The sequence below is a fragment of the Pelophylax lessonae genome, assembly GCF_965119305.1.
Source record: "Pelophylax lessonae genome assembly, chromosome: 4".
Taxonomy (NCBI): Eukaryota; Metazoa; Chordata; class Amphibia; order Anura; family Ranidae; genus Pelophylax; species Pelophylax lessonae.
In genome coordinates this window covers 248,964,801-248,988,011 of record NC_138771.1, presented here as the reverse complement: position 1 = coordinate 248,988,011, position 23,211 = coordinate 248,964,801, and positions in this window count along the sequence as shown.

The window sequence follows — 23,211 nt, the reverse complement described above, 5'->3', positions numbered from 1 at the left end:
GATGCCAGTAACATTTACTTTCTATTGAAGCAAAGTAGGAAGACTGTATGGTTGATTTACTAAAACTAGAGAGTGGAAAGTCAGGTGCAGTTGTGCATGTTAGCCAATCAGCTTGTTCAATAAAGCTCTAAAAAAAAACCAAAAAAATGGAAGCTGATTGGTTTCTATGCAGAGCTGCACCAGAGTTTGTAGGCTCCTGCTTTGGTAAAACTGTCAAAAGAACTGGTCTTTAAAAAGGCCAAATACAGCACTTGCTAATTAGATAGCATTTCCATGCTAATCTTCAAAATAAAATGAATAAATATGTGGAGATTCCCAATAATTAATCAAACATATATTATAAAGTGCATGTGTGACTCAATATGTAATATATATAAATAACGGGTATAAACTCAGGTATAACATCCACTATATAGGGAACAGTAAAATTGTGCTCAATTTATAGTAATTTTGTGCATAGGTGATTATAACATAAAATCCAAAATAAATATCAATCATTACATGATGTTGCAATCACAAAAAATTCAGATATAAGTAAAACAGTCCAATTATAAAAAAGTGACTTAGTGCTCCAAATAATGTCCTTGGTGGCAGTGAAAGTGCTCTGTCTTGATTAACTGTGATATCGACTCCTTTTCTCCAATGAATGAATAAACTTTATCACTTACCAGATGTCGAGGGTCTTAAATGTCATATGACACTAAGACCATTCAAGCTTTCATGGCCCCCTGGGCCAAATGGGTTCCCCTCTTGGTGGTCCTATGGGCTAGTGTGGCTCTTATGGACTCCGGGGTATGATGACCCAAGGTGATGTGGAAGGAGGAAAGAAAAGCTCCAAATAGCGTGATATTGTTAACTTGAAAAGTTTATTGCCCATATATAGGGTTCCAATTAGATAAAACAGGATAAAAATCAATAAACACTCTCCCTGGTAGTCAGCGGTGCGGGCTGCGCGTCCTTCTCGCGGAATTATGGGCTCACTTCCGGCTTGCGTTCCACCTAGGGTAGCGTGATGACGCTATGCGGTCCAAACTGACGCGCTTCGTCACTTCCGGTGACGTCTTCAGAGTTTCCGATTTTTTATACCGATTATACCCCTTATCTTTGGCGCGAGGAATATACTTTGTATATATTTTCTACATATTCTGCTTTGGTACACTAATCCCTGTGATTTGCATGTGGTATTGGTGAAGTCATTTAGGAAAGGCCAGGGTCCAGTACCTCTATCACCCGATTCTTTCCATTTGTTTTTTGTTAGTGGTTGGGAAAATCAGCCACAGCCTTTCTAATTATACCTAACTGAATGGCATCAACTGTGTCATGGAGTTGACCTAATCCCCAAAGAGCTATTTGATTAGCGATTGATTATTTAAAAATTCAGGGCAAATTAAGCATAAACCTACCAGCAAAAAACTGTCAATATTATTTTTAGCAGGAATAAAAGACATGTATTTATGCAGCCTTGTAAAAAGAAAAAAGAAAAAAATGTAACACATTTTTAAATGCAAACAACGTATATACCTGATCTTTACTTGGTATCAGCTTTTTGCAGTATATTTACAGCAGAGCTCAGAGGGAGGAAAAGCAGCACAAGGTGCCAGTCAGGTGTGTTGTGCTGAAAGGGGAAAGCTGATAGTTTGACAGAGCAGAGTGACAAAAAGATAAGCTCATGGGGGGTGTGGTTTGGCACTTGACAGAGATGGAAGCAGCTTAGAGGATCTCCATACACCCCTTTCCAGCCTTTCAAACCTGGCTATGGAAAGATCAGAAAAGTCCACACCCCGTCCCCGACAACATCGGTCGTCTTCTACTCCAGGAACCCGCAGCATTCTGGAGATATTTCCGACCCAGTCCCACCAGACTCGCGGAAGGGCTTCATTCAAGATGGCACAGTCAGGACACGAGGACGAGCATAATGAAGACTCCCTCTCGACATTGGATGACCTGGTAAGAGACTCTGAACTGGCAGATCACCCACTGCAACTGTCAGAAATGATAAATATAGCTGCCGACATAAAAAAACATGTTTTCCCATTACTTCCCATTAATGATCTCTTGATGCCCTAACCACTTTCAATGGAATATACCTAACTACCTGATGGCGGCATAGTCCATGCTGCATAGAACACCCATTCAAAACATCTATTCTCTAAACAATTATTCTATAGTCCAGAGATCGATTGTCATCCCACACACCAGTGCCTTATTACATAGAGTTCTAAATACATTTCAGTTATCTTTAGAGCTATGACTATAATTATACACTAGATTAATATATCTCATATCTCCACAATGTCATGCTCAGCGTCCTTATCTTACATGACTACTGAATATACTAGGGTAAAAACAAATACTACTACCCGGAGCAGGACTCATTGCTCCTTTTATGCCCTAATTACATTCTAACATCGCATATGTAGAGATGTCCCGAACTATTCGCCGGCAAACAGATCTCGGCGAACATCGCTTGTTCGCTGTCGCCTCGGTGGTGCGAACATATGCAATGTTTGGTCTGCCCCTATACATCATCATTGAGCAAACTTTGACCCTGTACCTCACAGTCAGCAGACACATTCCAGCCAATCAGCATACCCTCCCTCCCAGACCCTCCCACATCCTATAAAAAAGCAAGGACAGCATCCATCTTAGATTCATTCTGAAGCTGCAGAGTTAGTTAGAGCAGGGAGAGTGCTGCTGCTGCTGCTGCTGACTTAATAGGGAAATCATTAGCTAGGCCAGTGTTCTGTGTTCACTCCTGCTGTAAGGACAGCATCCTGACAGCACCCCAAAAAGCCCTTTTTAGGGCTGGTATATCAGTCTGCTTTTATTTATTTTTTTCTATATATATATATATATATATATATATATATATATATATATATATATATATAATATATATATATACAGACTGTACTGTGTGCACTCCACTCATATCGGGTGGCACAGTATCTTACAGATAAAAAAGTCATTTAATTTTTACCCTTTAATATGATTGCGTTGCCTGCCAGTGTGTGTCAGGCCCACTGACTGAACTGTGCCCACTGCCAGTGTCCACCATTCATATAGGGTGGCACAGCACCTTGCAGATAAAAAATTAATTTAATTTTTCCTCTGTAATATAATTGCAGTTGCCTGCCAGTGAGTGTCAGGTCCACGGACTGTACTGTGCCCACTGCCCACCACTCATATAGGGTGGCACAGAACCTTGCAGATAAAACATTCATTTAATTTTTCCTCTGTAATATAATTGCAGTTGCCTGCCAGTGAGTGTCAGGTCCACAGACTGTACTGTGCCCACTGCCCACCACTCATATAGGGTGGCACAGCACCTTGCAGATAAAAAATTCATTTAATTTTTCCTATAATAAAAAATAAAATTCTTCCAGAAAAAACAGGAACTGGCTTTTTCATTCGAATTTCAGTAGCGCAGGGATGGTGATAACCTCTTACCAAATAAATAGGATGATAACATATACCAAAATATTTGAATCAGATGTGATAAATATAAGCATAAAATCATAAATACATAAAAGCATGAAATCACATCAATAGGAGCCCATAAAGTCCATAGGTATAAAGTGCATAGAGCAATGGAAGTGCAAACATGAAGGATCACAGGTGCGACTTATGGGGACCACCCTTGCTTGCCACCACCACACAGTGCTGGGAGAAGTATCTGAAATTCAGACTCACTATAAATTTACCAGGAAATCTTCCAGAGGAGTCTTTGCAGCACAAATCAGAGATCTGGAGGAAACCTGATTTTACTATATGCTGTTGTTGGCTAGTCCATGAGAGTGGTTAGGCATAGGCGCCTGGTGAGTCTGAATTTCAGATACTTCTCCCAGAACGGTGGTGGCAAGCAAGGGTGGTCCCCATAAGTTGCCCCTTTGATCCGTCATGTTTGCACTTTCCTTGCTCTATGCACTTTATACCTATGGACTTTATGGACTCCTATTGATGTAAGTTCATGCTTTTATGTATTTATGATTTTATGCTTATATTTATCACATCTGATTCAAATATTTTGGTATATGTTATCATCCTATTTATTTGGTAAGAGGTTATCACCATCCCTGCGCTACTGAAATTCGAATGAAAAAGCCAGTTCCTGTTTTTTCTGGATGAATTTTATTTTTTATTATATTTACTCATTTAAGTAGCAGCAATTTGTGTTATTTGTGTTATTCTGTCAGGTATGTGTTACCTGTATTTCCTAAAGCGCAGTGGATTACAACATCGTCTATTAATTTAGTACAAGTAGTGATATTTGTATATTTAATTTTTCCTCTGTATTATAATTGCAGTTGCCTGCCAGTGAGTGTCAGGCCCACAGACTGTACTGTGCCCACTGCCCACCACTCATATAGGGTGGCACAGCACCTTTCAGATAAAAAAGTAATTAAATTTTTCCTCTGTAATATAATTGCAGTTGCCTGCCAGTGAGTGTCAGGCCCACAGACTGTACTGTGCCCACTGCAAATGGACTGTTTGTGGTTGTTTGCGGTGCATTAAACGGGGAGTTTTGTCTGTCAGAGTTTGGTCTGTCACTGTGAAGCGGGCGTAACCCTTACACTACCTGATCAATACAACATCATACCTGATCGTATTCACACACTGGATGTTTTAAAGCACGTTATTCCAAACAATTTAGGAATGTTAGGTGATTTATGCCCTTTATGGATTAAAACCCAACTCTGCGTCAACTACGTAATTTTCAATGGGAGTTTTGCCATGGATCCCCCTCCGGCATGCCACAGTCCAGGTGTTAGTCCCCTTGAAACAACTTTTCCATCACTATTGTGGCCAGAAAGAGTCCCGGTGGGTTTTAAAATTCGCCTGCCTATTGAAGTCTATGGCGGTTCACCCGTTCGCGAACATTTGCGGAAGTTCGCGTTCGCTGTTCGCGAACATAAAATTTTATGTTCGCGACATCTCTACACATATGTATTCATGAATGTTACCATAGTTTGGCTGGAAAGGGTTTATGTGCTGTTGCTATATTGAAGCCATTAGTCACCGTGGCTGAGGGTGGTAACACACAGCTACTCCCTATTGGTATTGTCTTGAAGTTATATTGTTTATAACATACACGTCTCCATCTTATCCTCCTCCCACTACTCCCCACTGGTAGTAGTATATTTCACCTAATAACTGGATAGCCTACCTTATCTTACTCTCCTAAGACCTTTGTTTGGAGACGTTGTTTTCTATAACATTATTTTGACTTTGGTTAACTAACCATAGTGCATCTGAACAAGTTTGCCTTTACTTTGTGAGACTTACGTCAGGGCTCAGCTCACTACATATCTTGACCTTGCTCCCCCTCCTCTCTCCCCTTTTTTCTTTTTTTTTGGCATCTGTGGGATCAGTCTATTGTACTACCTGAATTTTAAACATGACATTCTCGTCACTTGGAAAGCAGCCTTTTCTGGTATGATATAATGTGAGGGGCCTAAAAATTCCTGAAAAATGAATAGCTTTGCTGAGGGAACTACAGCAGGTAAAACCCAAGATAGTATTCCTCCAAGAAAGACATTTTAAAACGAGAACTATACCCAGGCTTCTACAGTAAACATTACCCACAAGCATTCCATACTACCAATGCAACTTCTAAATCCAAAGGGGTAACAATTTTACTCCACAGAAATGCAGGGTTTGAAATTACCCAACAACACTCGGATCCAAATGGGAGGTACCTATTTCTCAAGGGACAATGGGCAGGGATACCTGTAACTTTGGCTAATGTGTCATGTTCCAACTCGGCACATGTCACATTTTGCCAGCATGTCATTGATGAACTGAAGGGCTTTGCCTCAGTTTGCATAATACTAGGAGGAGACTTTAACATACCACTAAACCCTTTAAACGACACGTTAAATGGTAGATCCAATCTACCATATAAAAAACTCCGCAAAATTTGCACCCTATCATCCTCCTTTACTCTAGTGGATACCTAGCGTTCAGTTAATCCCTCCGACAGAGATTTCACATATTTCTCTCATCTTCTTAAAAAATTGACTCGTATAGGCTATATTTTCATATCCCAGACAGATCTACCACTTCTGCCCGACGCCAATATAGGCTGTGTCACGACTTCTGATCATGCCCCAATCTCATTATCAATCCACTTTCTAATTAAACAAACCAAAGGGAACACTTGGCAATTTAACCTCTTCCTACTCGCAGACACGACAGCTCAACTAAAAATTGCGGAGACGATAAAGAACTACTTTTCTGACAATGACTCTGATGACCTTTCCCCCTTAACGATCTGGGCAGCAAATAAATATGTGATAAAAGAAGAATTTATTAAAATGGGTGTGAAGAAGGTGGAGAAAGAAATTTGGGAATTGGTCTCTAAAATACGACACTTAGAAGCTCAACACAAACAGACATTGGCGGAACAGGTAGCTATAAAATTACTTGAATTGAGGAAGCGCCTACAATCCCAACTAAATCAAAAAGCTAAAAGAATCCTTTTTTTGAGGAAGGGATTTTGCTTTGAACATGGTGATAAAACTTGAAAATACTTAGCTAAGGCACTAAAGGAAACACAATTAGCTGCTAATATTAATGCCATAAAAATAAAGAGATATAGAAGGGGGGGGGGAGGGCGGGACTTTAAATGAAGTGCACGGTGGGATTGGCCATGCGCCTCCATCCCTAATATCAATTGAAACATTACAAGACGGTTGGGACTTTGAAACAAAAGTATATAGACCTGTCAATCAAAGTCATGTCTCTCCATCCCTGATTGGATATAGAAGGGGGGGAGTGCAGGGCTTTAAATGAAGCGCCGCGCGCCTGCATCCCTAATATCAATTGAAACATTACAAGAAGGTTGGGACTTTGAATGAGAGACATGACTTGATAAAACAAAATTATCACATTTATTGATACATATAAAAGAAGTAAACATGATGTATTACAAATATGAACTGGGATGATATGGTATTGAATGATGAAATGAATAAATAATAATAATTCACCCCAACAAAACCAATCCCAAAAGAACCAGCAAGACAATAAGACAATGGTAACAGAGTAATAAAATGACATCATAACAGTCCCGCCCTCCCCCCCTTCTATATCCGAATCAGGGATGGAGAGACATGACTTTGATTGACAGGTCTATATACTTTTGTTTCACTGTGCATTGACCGCACATGTTGGCTTACACTCCTTAGCCCAATGTGCTGTGTCAATATAGATCCCCTCCGGACCAGTTGGGGGTTTCTTTGCACTTTAGTTACATGCATTGACCTGTGCTATATATTTATACTTTTACATACATATATGCAAATATTGGATACATATTTGACTTTGTTCACTGGCTGATATGTGGCTATACATTATACTATCCAGTTTGCTCTCACATTGATGGCTGGCGGTGGTGTCTTTCCCCCTTGTTTTCCTCGGGAGCTGCGATGTGTGACGGGTGCCCTCCTCTTCCCCCTAAGCTCTTATGAGCGCAGTGGATCGGGTGGGCGGTCCCGCCGCACATCGGCGTCACGCTCTGCGCCGACGTGTGACGTCAACAGGCGCCACCTGCCGACTGCTGTTGTTCCATCTGGCGCATAAGAGGAAGTCCGCGAGACGGCATGGCATTTGCCTCCGTTCTGCGGCTCCATGTCTGTGCACCTCGTGACGCTGGGCGCTTGATGGTCGGCGGGCTACGGCGATTCTGTGTCACATTTTCTTCCTCCCCTTGGATTTATTCTTCTTCAGGTTTATTTCCACTTACCTTCAATATTTACTTCCCTTACCATTCCCCTCTCTCACTTAGTCACTATCACACCTTTTACAACTAGGCACAGTTGTTAGTTGTTCGGTTGTAAGTCGACTTTATTCAATCCCTTTCATCTCACTCATAATTTTACTAGCCCACCTTTACATTACCTTATCCTTCCTCAACAGCTCATCTCATCACATTCCCATCCCCCACTCCACCTTATTTATATTTTTTGGTTTTCACATTACTTTGTCAACTCACCCTTACCATACACATCATATGAGTAGCATTATGTCCTTTATATAGTATATACTTACTTACTATCGCCATCATTTTTACTCATTCTATATAGATATACTTTGGCTACTCAGCAATACTCCAACCAAACTTATGAATACTTTATCCTTCCTCTACAGTTTATCTCATTATCACATCCCCATCCCCCACTCCACCTCACTCATTTCTTAGCGCCCACACCACCTTGTCACCTTCCCCTCACCATACACATTATATGAGTAGCATTACGTCCTTTATATAATATACAATCACTCACTACTACCATAATTTTTACTCATTTTATATAGACATACTCTGACTACTCAGCAACATTCCAACAAAACTTACTTATACTTTTTCCTGTGTGTGACACCTTTGCCTCATCCGTGGGCCCCACGTGCCCTCAGCTCCCGTAAGAGACGTCTGGGTCGATGCCCCCACCTCCAGGACCAGTTAATGTTGGAGCCACTGTGTAAGTTTTGGGACTATGGGGACTTTGTTTCCCATCCCCCTCTCTCCCCTTCTCTCCCAATTTTCAAACCACCGTTCAATACAATGTACCTATAGGTATATACTTATTTACCTTTATAGATATGGATCATACACCGACTCTGAAGAAGTGGCGAAGATAGTCCACAAAACGCGTCAGTCTATGGATGTTATGATGTCATTTTATAACTCTGTTACCATTGTCTTATTGTCTTGCTGGTTCTTTTGGGATTGGTTTTGTTGGGGTGAATTATTATCATTTATTCATTTCATCATTCAATACCATATCATCCCAGTTCATATTTGTAATACATCATGTTTACTTCTTTTATATGTATCAATAAATGTGATAATTTTGTTTTATCAAGTCATGTCTCTCATTCAAAGTCCCAACCTTCTTGTAATGTTTTAAAAAATAAACAGGGACATCTAATACATGAAACAGAAAAAAATTGCTCAGGTTTTTCATAAATATTACACTGATCTATATTACCTTTCAAAGCCACATAAACCCACTGACTTACATGGATCACATGCCAACATCATACAGGATTACCTTACATGCAGTGGTTTACCTTAATTGGATGAAACAGAAGCCCAAGATCTAGAGACACATATTATGGAAACTGAATTGGCTTTAGCTATCAAAACACCTAAATTGGGGAAAAGTCCTAAACCCAGGCGGCTTCACTGCAAGACTTTTTCCAACCTCATGATTCCACATCTAAAAACTTTTAATCATTTCAAACAACCACAGGAAATCCCAGATGAATTCTTGATGGCACATGTCACAGTAAATACCAAAACCAAATAAGGATGTATCAGAATGTTCCAATTACAGACCCATTTCATTGCTCAATTTAGATTTGAAGCTTTTTGCTAAGATCCTGGCGAATAGATTACGCCCTTTCTTACAGAAATTGATTGGGCTGGAATAAATTGGCTTTATGCCAGGTAGAGAGGCCAGAGACAATGTAACTAAAGCTTTGAATCTAATTTACAAAACGCAATCTAATGACCTGGAAGGTATGCTTCTTTCCACAGATGCAGAAAAAGCTTTCGACCTTGTCTCATGGGATTTTTTTGCTCACCACCTGCTCGCATATAGGCTTACAGCCTCATATGCTTATGTGGATATCCACTCTAAACCCAAAAGCAAAACTAAAAATTAATGGCACTTTATCGGAAGCTGTTATTATTCATAACGGTACATGTCAGGGCTGTCCCCTTTCACCACTTCTCTTTATTCTCACCTTGGAACTGCTGATTCACCAAATAATGTATACCCATCAATACATGGATTCAAAATGGGAGACTGAACTTATAAAACAGCGGCATATGCAGATGATCTGCTTTTCTTTATTACAAAACAGCATATCCCCATGCCCAATCTTTGAAATGCTTTTCCACATTAAATTTTAAACAATTTCAAAATAAATTATAAAAAATCAGAAGCTCTAAACAAATCCCTTAATCATCCCACCTTAAACTAAACGTGGAAAAGCTGTTCATTTAAATTGGAGGGAAAGGCACTCAAACATTTAGAAGTAGCTCTGACACATAAAGTAGATTACGGTATGCCTCAAATCTCAAACCTCTACTTCAAAGTATAAAAAAAGATCTAGATAACTGGACCTTAAAACATTTATCTTCGTTTGTTAGGGCTGCCATAATAAAAATGACCATCTTGCTCAGAATATTGTTTTTTTTTTCCAGACCCTCCCAATCCTTTGTCCCATTAAGCTTTTTTCATGCTTTACACTCTATGCTCCAGGAATTTTGCTGGGCATGTAAAAAGCCTCGTATCAAGCTTCAGTTGCTTACTCAAGCCAAACAAGGGGGGGGCATGGGTTTCAAAAACTTTAATAATTACTATTATGCTACTCACCTTGCCCGCATAATTGATTGGAATTGTCGCACTGAAAATAAGGATTGGGTGGGTCTGGAGAATTAAATAAGCTCTATTCTGGTGGCATATACTCCCTGGATCCCCTGGGAATCATGCCGCAGTGATTTGAAATGAAACCTAATGGCAGGTGCAATTTTTAAAGTTTTTCAGAAAATAGCTAAGGAAACATATTTAACTACATCTCCAGGACCGCTGACTCCATTATGCTTGAATCCAGACTCTACACCAGGCATGGGTAAAATATTACGACTGTCCTCAACTAATAATAAACCTTTGTTAGTCTCACACTGTATAAAAAAGGGTAAACTAAAATCATATGCTACCTTCAGACAGTGTGGGGCATCACAACTGTGACAAATTGGACTTACTGCCAGATCCATAGTTACATCCTAAACTCTAAGAGAGATGAAAATGTTAAAAGATCCCTGACTCCCTTTGAATCTTTATGCTTACAAGCCACCAAGACTGAAAAAACTGTATCTTTCACATACTCCTGGTTGCAATCTTCAGGCACTCGGGAACTTGACAAGCATAGGGCACTATGGGAAACAGACCTAAATACTACATTCACTAAAGACCAATGGTCACACGCCTGTGTGTTTGCCCATAAGTGTTCTATTAGTACCCGATTTCAAGAATCATCCTATAAACTTCTGACACACAGGTACAATACATCAGTCAAATGGTTCCCCTCGGTCCCAAACCTCTGTTGGTATTGCAACAAGGAGAAAGGTTCTTTAATGCACATCTGGTGGGACTGTGCTCTACTACAGCCTTTTTGGCAGAAAGTCTGCACTGTTATTAAGCTTATCACTGAAACCACCATACAATTGACAGCTGTTTGTTGCTTATTACATATTTCCAGATGGTCCATGGCAAAATATAAATTTTCTTTGATAAGACACCTGCTCACTGCAGTGAAAGTCTTTATCCCAAGACACTGGAAAAGCACATATGTTCCTATGGCTAAAGAGTGGCTCAAATGTGAAGCAGATCTTTATAACATGGAGGAAAGTAGGGCAATTGCTCATGACACTACTGAAAAAATCAATAAAACCTGGAATGTCTGGGTCAAATTCAAATACTCATCAGATTATGCTGCTCTGATGTAGGGTTGAATATCTACTATTGTGCTAATTAACAAGTAGATGATCTTCCCCACATGTCACCTGACTTTTTTTTTTTGTCTTGTAAATTGTGTTTATTCTTTTATTTTATACACTTGGTTTAATCGACTTATGTTGGTTTATAAAAAACATATGCAATGGCCAATATAGATATAAAAGTGATATGCTGTTACTTCAAAGAACTAACCCTGCTAATATAATTATTACTGTCTTTTTTTGATGGAAAATCCACAAGGCTATATTCAAGCCTCTTAATCAGGAATTTATGATAAAATGCTTAAGATTGAAGTTTACACAGAATTTGTAACGTTATGTCAAGACATATTCAATGTGATATTGTAAACTATTAATTCTTTTGCTCAATAACAATTTTATTGAAAAAAAAAAATAAGCTCATTAGTCTCTTGCTTCTCCTTCCACAGTGGCAAATCAAATCCTTTTGGTTGGTAAAACAGCTGCAGACGTTGCCCTTTTCTGGTCTCCTAATATTAAATGTGGAGTGTTACTTTGTGAAATCCCACATCTTTAATAAACACTTACCATCAGTTGTGTATATGACATCTTTAACCTTGGTGATGTGCTGCATTTGTGATTTGTCAATACTGACACATAATAAACCATGAAGTTATAATTCTTTTAATATAGCATTTAATGGAATAGAGGTTAGTACAGAGGGTGAAAATGCTAATTCTATGCATCAGAGATTCCTTCAGATGATCTGGTACTTCATCTGATCAACATTAATTCCATCTTTGAGCTCAAATTATCATATGCAAGAGCAAGATAACCTTTAAAATGCTGTGACTCAATAAAATATTTTTTCTTTAAGTGCAGCTTTTGGTTTGTTGCATATAAACTAGCCACTATGCTCTTTTCATATATATTACACTTTATTTTAAGTGTTGTTAGATTCATAAACGACTTTGAAGACACATTTTTTTCAATTCCTCTTGTATGTTCATGACACCGCACCTTAAACTGCTAAATTGGATTCACAGAAGAGAGTTAAATGTATTGACTACATTTATATCGCATATTAATGTCCAATTCTGCTTGTTTAATCAAGGAGAAAGTAAAAGCACTCGGGTGGTTCAGTGGACATGCAGGCTAAAGGATGAATATCAGTGTGTAGTTGTAATTGGGATTCATTTGAAACATAGATGAGTCACTAGTGGTGTACCACAAGGCTCTGTACTAGATCATTTTTATTTAAACAATTTTTAAGCAATATAGCTAAAGGTTTGGTGGGTAATGTATGTTTTTTGCCGAATTGCTCTATTCCTAGAGGGTTACATGGAACATGATTTGACTTTGCTTAAAAACTAGTGTAAACTGTGGATTCAGTTCAGTTCAGTGTTCATAAATGTAAAATAATGCACTTAGGAAAAATAATTAATTGATATAGTACAAAATTAGGGGTACAGTGCTGGTCAGAACTATAGAGAAAAAAAGATTTATGGTATTTATTTAAAATTATTGCAAAATGAGCAAACAGTGTGTCCAGGCAGTGGGAAACGTGATTAGAATTCTAGGATGTATCACTGGAGGGATAACCTGCAGGAAGAAACAGGTTCTAATCCCCTTATATAGAACTTTAGCTAGACCTTATGTAGAATACTTTGTTCAGTTATGGTGACCTCACTTACAAAGATATATTAGATAAGATAAGGTAAAACAAGACCGGAAATGGTTAACAAAAATTGTGACAGTTTTGGGGGGATAAAACATTTTAGGGAAGACTTCAGAAATCTAACATGTTCAGTCTTGAAGAAAGAAGGAAAAGGTGTAACATGCTTAAAACCTTTAACTACATCACCAGTGTAAATAAGGTTCAGGAGGGAAGCATTTTCAATGGGAAGCTAAGATCAAGAACACCAGGACATGACCTCAAACCAGCAGGAGGAAAGTTTAAAACTAACCTTGAATAGTATTATTTTACTGAAAGAGAAGTTGATGCTTGGTATATACGTCCAGCAAAAGTAGTGAATCAGTCAACAATAAATGGATTCAAACATGCTTGGGACAAATAAAACACTCAGACAAAAAAAGATTAAAAAATATAAAATACGTAAAAAAATAAATAAATAAACATGGCGGACTCAATGAATCACTTAATCTTTTTTTCTGCCATCACTCTTCTATGGTTCTATTTTTCAAACTTACCTGATCCTCCATTCCCCCAGCAGATTACATTTCCCTACACCCCAGAGTTGGACTATTCCTTGGTTTCATTATGTCCAATGCAGAGCTGTGGATCTGCATTTGGTCGTGATGATGCCAGGACCTTAGACCGCTGGAGCATGGGGAAGAAAATGCTGCAGTGAGGAGTGGAGAATCAGTTAAGAAGATCTTTTTTTCTAGGACTCCTACACCTAAACAAGCAATTACCACTTGCAATGTCTTCATCTTCATCTTACAAGTCACTAATCTTCTATTTCTCTGCCATGTCATTGCCCCTATCACCCAGCATGTTTTTAATAAAAGAGCCTATGCATGTGCTGTCTGCCAAAGGGGGAACTTCATAGAAGAGTATGGCACTCCCTGTCATCTTTTTAAAACACGCACCTGGTGGGTTCCTTATCCTCTGGATGTCTGGACTTTACATATTTGATGTGCCTAATGCCTCGTACACACGCATTGATAGTTGGCCGTGAATTTTCGGCCAACGTCCCATCGGCCGATTTTCGGATTGTTAGTATGATGCTTTCGACAACCGACTCTGACTTTTCGGCCGAACAAAATCTGGTGTGCATGCTATAAAATTTTTGTTGGCCGTCAACAGAACGGCCGATTTTCTGTCAGTCAGTACAGATTTCGGCAGACAAAAATCAGATGAGCAAGACTGGGCATGCTCAGAGAAGAAAAAACACACGGAAAGTAAACCAGCACATGACATCACTTCTGAAGTTGGTTGTTGTTGGCCGAGAAAATTTGTGTGCAGTCTAGAGCACATTTCAACCAACACAACAACACTGGACAAAAGACGGCCGATTGGTCGGCCGATAATCTTTGCGTGTGTACGAGGCTTTAGTGTTTAAGCAGTGAGGTAAAAGCTGGGTAAAACTAATCCTTTTTAGGGAAACAATTTAAAGTTGAGATTGAGTAATTGAATTTAAAAAAAAATAGGGAAGTTATCTTTTAAACCTGTTTATAAGTTGCACACTCATTGTGCACAGTGAACCAGGATTTTTCTTTTTATATGTTCCATTTTTATTGAAAGATATATACAAACACTTACATAAAACAAGTATTTGATCCCCTGCTGATTTTGTACATTTGCCCGCAGACAAAGAAATGATCTGTCTATAATTTTAATGGTAGGTTTATTTTAACAGTGAGAGACAGAATACCAGCAAAAAATCCAGAAAAACACATTTAAAAAAAGTTATAAATTGATTTGCATTTTAATGAGTGAAATAAGTATTTGACCCCGTCACAGAATATGACTTAGTGCTTGGTGGCAAAACCCTTGGTGGAAATCACAGTGGTCAGACATTTCTTGTAGGTGGCTACCAGATTTGCACACATCTCAGGAGGGATTTTGTCCCACTCCTCATTAGTAATTAAGGTTTCGGGGCTGACATTTGTTAACTCCAACCTTCAGCTCCCTGCAGATATTTTCTATGTGATTAAGGTCTAGGAACTGGCTAGGCCACTCCAGGACCTTAATGTGCTTCTTCTTAAATCACTCCTTTGTTGCCTTGGCCGTGTGATTTGGGTCATTGGCATGCTGAAAGACCCATCCATGACCCATTTTCAATGCCCTGGCTGAGGGTAGGATGTTTTCACCCAAGATTTGGTGGTGCATGGCTTCGTCCTTTATCCCTTTGAAGTGGTGAAATTGTCTTGTCCTCTTAGCAGAAAAACACCCCTAAAGCATAATGTTTCCACCTCCATGTTTGATGATGGGGATGGTGTTCTTGGGGTCATAGCCAGCATTCGTCCTCCTCCAAACACAGCGAATTGAGTTGATGCCAAAGAACTTGATTTTGGTCTCATCTGACCACTAAACTTTCACCCAGTTCTCCTGTAAATCATTCAGATGTTCATTAGCAAACTTCAGATGGGCCTGTACATATGCTTTCTTGAGCAGGGGGACCTTGTGGGTGCTGTAGGATTTCAGTCTTTTACGGGGTAGTGTGTTACCAATTGTTTTCTTGGTGTCTATGGTCCAAGCTGCCTTGAGCTCATTGACAAGATTCTCCCGTGTAGTTCTGGGCTGATTGCTCACCATTCTCATGATCATTGAAACTCCACAAGGCGAGATCTTGCATTGAGCCCCAGACCGAGGGAGATTGACAAATATTTTGTGTTTCTCCCATTTGTGAATAATCGCACTAACTGTTGTTATCCTCTCACCAAGCTGCTTGGTGATGGTCTTGTAGCCCATTCCAGCCTTATGCAGGTAGACAATCTTGTCCCTGACATCCTTGGACAGCTCTTTAGTCTTGGCTATAGTGTAGCGATTTTAATTTGATTGATTGCTTCTGTGGACAGGTGTCTTTTATGCAGGTAACAAACAGAGATTAGGAGCATTCCCTTTCAGCCCATGTTCACATTGGTCCGATTTGACATGCAATTTGACATGTCAAATCAAATCCAATTGTTTGCAATTGCATTGTCCGAATTGGTTTCTGTTTATATAATAGTTTCTGTACTACTTTTGACGACTTCAGGGGGCGATTTCAATAGACATCTGTGCAGGAACCCACACCGATGTCTGTGAAATCGCCCCCGAAGTCGGACTGAAATGCCAGTTTGAAATCTTGCGAGTTCAGCCAAACTGGCACAATTTCAAAACGGCCTCAGTGTTAAACTAGGCTAAGAGAATGCTCCTAATCTCAGCTCGTTACCTGTATAGAAGACACCTGGGAGCCAAAAATCTTGCTGATCAAATATTTTTTTCACTCATTAAAATGCAAATCAATTTATAACTTTTTGAAATGCGTTTTTCTGGATATTTTTGTTGTTATTCTGTCTCTCACTGTTAACCACTTAAGGACTGAGCCCATTTATGACACATTTTGTTCACAAGTTAAAATCAGTTTTTTGCTAGAAAATTACTTAGAACCCACAAACATTATATATATTTTTTTACTCTGGAGAATAAAATGGCGTTCATTGCAATACCCGTGGAATGGCAACAAACTACAGTCAATAAAAATCTCCATAGGCGACATTTTAAACGTTTTTAACGGTTACCAGTTTAAAGTTAGAGTGTAGCTCTTTTTTTTAAACTATTGCTCTCGCTCTGGCAATCACATGTGTGGTTTGAACAGCGATTTCATTTGTGACGCGACTTCCTGTATACGTTTTCTTTCATGGTCACAGCGACGGGGGCGGCTAAATATTTTTTTTTCCTATTTGTTTTATTTTTTTAGCACAGGTTTTTTTAAAAAAAAATCTGATCACTTTTATTGCTGTCACTGCAATGTAAACATCCCTTGTGACAGCAATAGGCAGTGACAGGTACTCTTTAAGGAGGGATCGGGGGTCTAAAAGACCCTAGACCCCTCCACTACACTTCCATGTATTCAAAATGCCAAAAACTGCATTTTTGAATACTTTCACTTTTTAAATCCGGCACCTTTAGCAGCCGAGTAACCCAGATATAACGTCATGGATGCCGCCTCTGAATCTGGTGATAGTGCAGTGGCGGCTGGTGCTCAAAATTTTTGGGGGGGGGGGGCGCAAAAAGAAAAATGTAATAGGTATTGCTTCGCGGCAAAAAACGCGGTAAAGATTGCGAGACTTTGAGGTCATGGTACAAGCATGGCACAGGTGATGGTATAGGCATGGCACAGGTGATGGTACATGCATGGGACAGGTTATGGTACAGGAGATGGTATAGTCATGGCATAGGTCATGGTAAAGGCATGTCACAGGTTCTGGTACAGGCATGTCACAGGTCATGGTACAGGTGATGGTACAGGCATGGCACAGGTGATGGTACAGGCATGTCACAGGTCATGGTACAGGCATGTCACATGTCATGTTCCAGGAGATGGTATAGGCATGGCACAGGTCATGGTAAGGGCATGGCACAGGTCATGGCACAGGTGATGGTATAGGCATGGCACAGATGATGGTTTAGGCATGACACAGGTCATGGTACAGGAGATGGTATAGGCATGGCACAGGTCATGATAAGGGCATGGCACAGGTGATGGTATAGGCATGGCACAGGTCATGGTACAGGCATGGCACAGGTCATGGTACAGGCATGTCACAGGTCATGGTACAGGAGATGGTATATGCCCCCTTTCAATACAGAGACCAGCGTACATGCCCCTTTTCAATGCAGTGACCAGCGTACATGCCCCCTTTCAATGCAGAGACCAGCGTACATGCCCCCTTCAATGTAGAGACCAGCGTACATGCCCCCTTTCAATGCAGAGACCAGCGTGCATGCCCCCTTTCAATGCAGAGACCAGCGTACATGCCCCCTTTCAATGCAGAGACCAGTGTACATGCCCCCTTTCAATGCAGAGACCAGCGTACATCCCCCCTATCAATGCAGAGACCAGCGTACATGCCCCCTTTAATGCAGTGACCAGCGTACATGCCCCCTTCAATGCAGAGATCAGCGTGCGTGCCCCCTTCAATGCAATGAACATTTTTCCGTGCCCCCTTCAATGCAGAGTTCAGCGTGCAAGCCCCCTTCAATGCAGAGTTCAGCGTGCGTGCCCCCTTCAATGCAATGAACATTGTGCTGTGCCCCCTTCAATGCAGAGTTCAGCATACGTGCCCCCTTCAATGCAATGAACATTGTGCTGTGCCGCGCCCCCATCAATGCAGAGTTCAGCGTGCATGCCCCTTTCAATGCAGTGTGCCACCCCCCGAGACCAGTGCACTTACCTGGAGCAGCTATTGTCACACAATGGGTGGGCTCTGGGCGCACTGCTCTGCGCCCCCGGGACCACCCTTTCCATCGCCCTATTAGAGCCTCTGGCTCTAATCAGGTGATTGAAAAAAAAAAAAACATTGCACTCCATGCGTCCGGCGCCCTACATGCAGATTAGGGGCCGGACGCATGGATGATATACACCAGCCGCCACTGTGATAGTGCATTATTTCTGTGCATTACCGTAGATTTAATGTGCATTACTGCATGTTCGACATAGTATATTTCAGTGTGTTACTGCATGTTTAACGCAGTATAATTCAGTGCGTTAGTGCACGTTTAACACTGTATATTTCAGTGCGTTACTGCACATTTAATGCAGTACAGTTCAATATGTTAGTGCACGTTTAACGCAGCATATTTCAGTGCATTACTGCATGTTTAACGCCGTATACTGTATCTCAGTGCGTTACTGCACGTTTAACGCAGTAAATTTCAGTACGTTACTGTACATTTAATGCAGTATATTTCAGTGAATTACTGCAGGTATAACGCAGTATATTTCAGTGCGTTACTGTAGGTATAACACTGTATATTTCAGTGCGTAGGTGCATGTTCAATGTAGTATATTTCAGTGCAGTATATTATTGTGCGTTAGTGCACATTTACCACAGTATATTGCAGTACATCACTGCAGTTTTACTACAGTATACTGTAGTGTGTCAGTGGAGTCTGTCCCTATAGTAAGTACTCAAGTTAAAATGCATCAAACACCACTTTCCAATAATTAAAGCACATCCACGTACACATTTCCACATCTTTATTACATTTTGCTAACAAGCGCCCCCCCCCCCCCCCAATCATGTCTGGGAGGCCAACAAGGAGAGGCAGACTTTCCCAGGGCACTGTGAGGAGGTCAGCAGCGTATCTGTCCACAGGCAAAGGTGAATGTGGTCCATCCTCAGGCAGGGTATCATTTGTTTAGTGATGATGCACATGTTATCCAGCCACAGCATGCAGAAGAGGTGGTGGACTGGCTTACTAAACCATCCTCATCCTCCTCATCCTCTGTTACTCAAGCAGAGATGAGTGCACTGCAGCTTCCAGAGTGGCTTATTCTGCCTCCTTGTCCACAGCTAGCCTTGTAATAGCCCCTGGAATCAGGCATGATGGAGTCAGCTGAGTTATTTGAACACAGTGTCAGCCACTTGCTCCTTGACGATGCACAGCCATTATTTGATTCAGATCTTGGTTCTGAGTCAGAGGAAGTTAGGAACATGAGCCTACAGAGAGGGGAGAACACCATTAAACAACAAATTGGCAGTCATGTTCCCCCCAGCCTCAGCGTATTTCCAAGTTGTCTCCAGTGATAATGAGGTTGATGAGGATGATGATGAGGTCACTAAGGCGAAGTGGGTGCCAGATAGAGCAGATGGGGGAAGCAAGGGTGAGGCACAACCCCAAAGAGGCAGCCATCATGGAAGAGTAGAGAGCAGCCACTCTATTCCACCAGATTGTGGAGCTGTTATCTCCTGGCCCACTTCCCACAGTCCAGCTGTTTGGGCCTTTTTTAGCACATGTGCAGCTGTTCACACTGTTGCAATTTGCAAACTTTGCCTCAAGCACATCAAGTGTGGTGAAAACACTAGCCATTTTGGTACTACATGCTTGACAAGGCATTTAACCTCCCACCACTCAGCCCATTGGCAAGAGCATCTGAAAGCCACATAAAAGGGATGCAATTCTGCTCCTCTTCAGTCCCCACCTTTCTGGTCTACCCCCGGTATACCTCATCATGACCTCTCAGCAGCCTCCACTGACAGGGATGATCCTATAACACAGGGTGTCCAAGGTCCTTGCAGCGCATCTGCCAGTAGCACACCACCAGCTGTAGACTATAGCAGGCAAATTCTTCTGCCCCATCTGCTGCAGCAGAAAAAAAATACAGTCACTGCCACCCACATGCCCAGTGTCTAAATTCAAGCTTGTCAAAGCTGCTGGCTTTACAACTCCTGCCTTTCTGCCAGGTGGATTCTGCCCCCTTTGCAGAAAATGCTGTACTACAATGGCAGGTTCCCAGTCGCAATTTATTTTCACGTAAGACCATTCTAGCTCTCTACCATCATGTGGAAGGCAATGTTGTGGCATTGTTAGGCAAGGCAGTAAGCCACAAGGTCCATGTTACTGCTGACATGTGGTCCAGCAAGCATGGTAATGGATTATATATTTTATTCACAACACACTGGGTAACTCTGCTTGCAACTCGGAAAGATGCAGGACAGGGCTCAGTGCAGCAGCTTGCTGTGCCGTCACATCTCTATACAGCTAGTGGTGATGATGCAAGCTTTGTCAGCTCTACCCCCTCCTCATTCATGCTCTTCTCTACTGAATTGTCCTATTAACCACAAGTACCTCTGAGTGTTCAAGGAGCTATTCAATGAATCAGGTTAAAGGTGCCATGCAGTGCTTCAGCTGGTCTGTCTAGGGAACAGGAGCCACACCAGAGCAAAGATTCTTGCAGTTCTGTATGGGCAGGACCAGAGGTGGTTCAAGCCATGCCAGCTGGAGCCAGGAATGGTTTTGTGTGATAATGGCAGGGAAGGGAGAGTTGACGCATGTGCCATGCCTGGCACATGTCCTCAATTTGGTAGTGCAGCATTTCTTAAATAAGTACCCAGGGTTGGATGATCTACTAAAGCAGGCTAGAAGAGCCTGTAGCCATTTCAGGCGGTCATGCACAGCCAGTGCTCAGTTAGCCTGAAATTCAGCAGGAATTCCCCCTGTTCATAAACCGCCTGATTTGTGACATGCCTACCAGGTGGAACTCGACTTTGGCAATACTGCAGCCGCTGCACATGCAGCAGAGGGCCATCAATGAGTACCTGTGTGAAAATGGCACAACGAAAGGCTCAGCTTGGTTTGGCTTTTTTTTCCCACATTAATGGCTGCTGATAAAGGATTCATGCACTGTATTGTCACCATTTGAGCAGGCAACAAGGATGTTGAGCCGTGACAATGCATGCATCAGTGACAAAATCCCTGTTGTGTTCCTGCTGGAGCAGACTCTGCATAGCAATATGGACAGGGCACTCAAGGCAGAGCAGTGGGAGAAAGAGGAGGGTTTCCTTTCCTCTCAAGGCCTGCTTTATGCAGACAGCATTCTAGTCACATCCCAGAACACACAAGAGGAAAGGAATGAGGAGGATTCTGGCAGTTTTGGAAGCATTGAAGCAGAGGAAGACATACTTTAACTCTTAACAGATGGTTTTCCATCCTAGAGTACTTGACTGGGACGAGGCAGTTCCAGATACTGTAATCCTCAGCGGAGTCTGCTTCTCATGCCTCTGAAAATTTTCAGTGCATGGGTTCCCTCATTCTTAAAAGCCTGCGAAAGGACTGGAGAGTACATGGCAAAAAGGAGAAGGATCATGATTGGTGGGCAACCCTCCTTGCCTAGCGTTACAAGGGGAAGTCTCAGAACTCATCCCATCCCTACAGAGGGAGCAGAAGAATAAATCCCCTAAGGACACCATAGAGAGGGGTTTATGTAATGCTTTTCCTGACTCTGGTAGGTTACAGTCTAGTGGAAAATGTCATTTTGAGGCTTCCGTTTTTAGTCTTCGGCACCCAGGGCTGTCAGCTTCTACATCCCATTGGCAGCGTCTTCATCATATGGTGGGAGATTATCTAGGGGTGAAAGCAGACATGGAAAGCTTTCCAGTTGAGGATCCACTGGGTTACTGGGTCATGAGAATAGACCACTGGCCAGAACTTGCCCAGTATGCAATTGAGCTTTAAAATATTTTTATTAAATTTCTTTACATACATGACAGATAAAAATATAACATTACTAAACAAAAACATCAATTTACACAATACCATGAAATTTTGGTGTCACCAGCATGTATATTACCCTTCGTCTATTTTAATTTTCATTTCTCCTTTAGTTTTCCCTCATTTCCTTCCTCCAGCCCCCCAACCCAAGAAAAGTTATATTGGCGAATGCATTATAAAATTTAGCTCAGGGTAGAAACCAAGGTGATCCACTCCATATAATGTGAAAAAAAAAAAAATTTATATGTGTATTGGTGATTAAATTAAGGGGTGAATCTCAAGGTAGAAACCATGGTTATTCACCCCGTTACACCCTGTATAAGGTGAAAGAAAACCTAAAAAAAAAAATGATTTAAGGGTACATATGTAACAACTAATTACAAATGCCACACCTAAATTCACAAAAAAAAAAAAATTCTGTGTGTGTTAGTGATTAAATTAAGGGGTGAATCTCAGGGTAGAAACTGTGGTTATCCGCCCCGTTCCACCCTAAATAATGTGACAAACACCTTTTCCTTCCTTTCCCCCTTTCCTTCCCTCCTTTATTTTCCCTTTTACTTTCCCCTTACCTTTCCATTTCCCTTTCCATTTAAGGGACTATCCCCAAAGTGGGTATAATCTTCTGAGGGGATTTCTCATCACCCATATATCTCATATAAGTTAAAGACTGTTTAAAATCTATCCAATTTCCCCAGGTCGCATGAAAACTCAATTCAGCATCCTTTTGCATACTTATTAGCTCTTCCATTACCCTAGTTTTATCAATCTCCCCAAACCATTCTTGTATAGTTGGAATTTACTTTTGTTTCCAATATTTTGAGATCAAAAGTTTTGCTGCATTTAATAGTACTGGGACAATAGAACCCTTTTTTTTTTCCTCGATTTAGCTGTAGAATGAAACAAACATTGCCAAGGATCTTGTCTAATCTCCACACTACTACTTAATACCTCTTTCCAGTATGGCTGGCTCAAAGAGCAACTCCACCATATATGGGCA